Consider the following 3,459-nt stretch of genomic DNA (forward strand, 5'->3'; position numbering starts at 1 on the left):
ATGGTCGTTGCTTCTTTTTGTGGCCGTCGAAAGCGCGGACAGAGGAGAGAGCTCACAGAATAGCACTCTGCATTGTGCATAAATGCCTTCCAGATGGTTTTGGCAAAACTGACAACTTTGGCAACAAAGTTGAAGTGAGCCATCTCTGTCATAACACCTCTTGTGTGAATGTTGAGCATTTGATACTAGAGTCCCATGAAATTAACATGGAGAGACTTCACTGTCGACAACAGGGCTTGTGCACCAAAAGTCATAAACCCTACTGTTTGGTGTAAGTTATGTATCTGATAATTAGATATTTCTGTTTTGGGCCATTTTTAAATATGGATTATCCTATTTTGGGTGTAAATTTCTCAAATATGCATTTCTTTTCAATAACATGTCTTTCGAATAATGAATTTTTCTACAATGATGGAGTTTGAATAGTTCTAACTTTTTCCTTGCACGGCGGTCCTTACTTTTCTGTGATTTCTTGTATGTTTTAGCTTTAAGTACTTTATTATGGCTTTTGCTTATCTCATCATCTATTTTTCCTTTTGCAGTGACAGCACAGCCAAGCCCTGATCGAAGTTGACGAATCGACTTTACCGGACTCTGGCAGTTGACGCTATGAACAGCACTGTGGGCTCTACCTTGGAAGTTACGTGCAAAGGTGGTATCGCGAGGTAATGACCGGCGCAATGCCTTGTTTGTTGCCTCACACTTTTGACTATTGAGGTTGAATTGGGTCTTTTCGATCATTTTAGGGCCGAGACGAAAGTCAGTGCATTTTCTCAAATTTTGAAAGTTAGTTTCATTGTGACTAATTTTGAAGTTTTTATCTAAATATTTACTTTGCAATAGCCAATTTTGCTTCTCCCCCTTGCAAACAAATGATTGCCTTCTACATTTTCTGTGATCACCCATGTAACAGTTTGCAATAGCATCAGATGTATATGAAAGAGATTTCTTCAACTTTGGCAGGTTACCTGCATGACTTGAGTAAGCAGCTGAGAACTCAGCTGCACATCTGGATGCACAGTCTAAAGAAAATGTATTTGCCAAATTTTGTTTGTCTTTTTTGGTTCTAGCAGGCATCATATCCACAACAAATTTAGAATTTTTAATAAACTTTCTATGGCTGGCCGAGAGATGCCGTGTATCGAGAAAAGTTTGTGGGGAAACATCCATTTCACCTGCTTCATACATTTCAGTGAGAGCTGTGTGAGCTGCACTGTCAGCATCTGTTGTCAAAAATTCTACCTCAATTTGGTCTTTCTTTAAGTCCCTGAAACACTCTGCAGCTAACTGTTTTTCATTACCAATTGATTCTGACATGTGCAAATCAGATGTGCAGTCTGGGTTGTTTACACAAGAAATGTTGTCAACTAAACTGTGCTTTGAACAAAGCTTTGATTTTGTGGTTAAAGCCAAAATTTGATGGTCACTAGTTTGATTCTCAGTGGCCACATAGGTTACTTGAGTGGCTGGCTGAAAAGGGGTTTTCCCAACACCTGAACAAAGTGGATTGTTGTACATTGCATCAGTTGATAAACTTATGTTATTTAAATTTGTTCCCCTGTATTTATTTATTTCCCTTATTTCCGCCCTCCTGGCTCTCATGTCCTTTGTATTCTGAGATGTTATGTTATCACAAACTCTGTTTGCAGCTTTCTGCATCCCTGAATGGGATGGTGGAGGTATATCGGCACTCATGCACAGGACACGGAAACTCTCACTTCCAATGGGACATTTTGAGAGGCCTATCTGAAGTCCAGTATTGGCAGTGGAAGATCGACGTCCCCTTCTCATTCCACTACCCTCTACCTCCTTGTACAGTTTATGGTACTCTGACAGGTATGTACAGTCAGTGCATTTAATTCTCTCTATCCAGTTAAGTCCCCACTGCTGTTCATTGTCTATGTCCATGACAATGTCCCCCTTACACATGGGCGAAGTCTTGGCGTGCTGGCGGAATGCCTCATTGTACAACTTGTCAGTCTCTCCAACATGCAACAAGTGGTAAACATCAGCAGTAGCCCTGCAGATTAAAAAAAAACCCATTGACTACTTTGGAAACTTCTAAATAAGCCTTTTAAGTATGTAGTAGTGTTCGACATTTCTGAATTATCTCCCCTGGCAGATCAAATGCATGTTCTATTTCTATCCCCCTCAAGCCCTTAATTAGGGTGTAACAACACTGTTTTTTACATGGTATTGAACAAACCACTCATATATGTATGAGAATTTGACCCCTTGCTGTTTCTAATAACTGAAAACTGTCCATAATATTAATCGTTTATGAAGTGGACTCATTAAAGGACAAATACTTAAACTTGGTAAGTTTATCCACCTATATCATTTAACAGTGAGCATTTTGTATTCCCTGCAAGTATTTCAAAGTCTGGACCAAAGGAATAAATAGATTAAAGTGTTATTACCTTTCACTTTTTGTTTTCAGGGAACTCTTATCCTCCTCAGGGGTGTTTTCCTTTCTTGGCCTTAACAGACGGTACGGTTCACTTGTCAGTGTTTGAACTTGCTGGACACCAGCCACCCCTACACTGCACACTTTCTTATTGAGCTCAGTTGTCAACCTGACAGTTTTTGGCACTTTAAAGTTGCTTTGCTTTTCACTGGTGAATTTTTTGCCTGAATTCCAAGCTTTATGTCCCGCATTAAAAGATGTTTTCACTTTCTTTCGATATCTCCCCATGTTTCCAAAGTTGGTCCAAGATGCTGACACTATGAATTTTTCTTTGGAATGAAAGCATCAACATTGGTTCTTGCCCTCCCATAGTTAAAATACCAAATATGGACCTGTCATTTATATATTGGCCTATGTAAACAATGCAGGGGTACCAGTTCCAGCAAGCTCACTGAGTCCAGCCTCTTTTATGACTTAAGCTCATTAGTGTCACAACCAAATTCCATGATATGTATCAGACTTTGCTATCCTCAGTTGTCATCAGCACAGATCAGCAAACAACTCACCATTAATAAATTTAAAATTAAATGCCTAATTTGTTTTGAATTTCCCAGTATTGTCTATCATACGGGGTCGAAAAGATACTTTTGGGGTGATATGTTCGAAGCCACGTCTGGCAACCATGGAATTGACCTGTGAGACCCTCCTTGTGTGAAACAAGAATAAACAATAAAGGCCTGTGTACTGTCATAGAAAATTCTTTATTAATACAGAAGTGTATTTTGTAATGAGTTGACAAAATCTAAATAATTTAACCCTCACAGCTCTTTTGGTGCATCAGATGTGTGTATACTGGTGTCATATAGACCTGTCAGATAGGAAAAAGTATTGAACTTGAGCCAATTTCCATTTGTTTCTAAGAAGCTACATATATTTACAATAAATACATCACAAATTTGACAAGTGCAGTTTTAGACAGTTGTGTCTACAGGTTCTACTACACCAAATCAGAACTGGTTGTGACAGTGCGGTTTTCGTAGGGAGCCTTCAGT

General features: G+C 39.1%; 1 long non-coding RNA gene across 1 annotated transcript; it reads left to right on the forward strand.

Annotated features, from left to right (window-relative positions):
- Positions 1-639: 639 nt before the first annotated feature.
- Positions 640-3,139, forward strand: LOC139469314 (uncharacterized). Its single transcript, XR_011653724.1, has 3 exons — positions 640-665; positions 1,650-1,836; positions 2,441-3,139. It is a non-coding gene; the product is annotated as an uncharacterized lncRNA (long non-coding RNA).
- Positions 3,140-3,459: the final 320 nt, after the last annotated feature.

This window comes from Haliotis cracherodii, unplaced genomic scaffold, assembly GCF_022045235.1.
Source record: "Haliotis cracherodii isolate W230 unplaced genomic scaffold, xgHalCrac1.p SCAF_2, whole genome shotgun sequence".
Classification (NCBI taxonomy): domain Eukaryota; kingdom Metazoa; phylum Mollusca; class Gastropoda; order Lepetellida; family Haliotidae; genus Haliotis; species Haliotis cracherodii.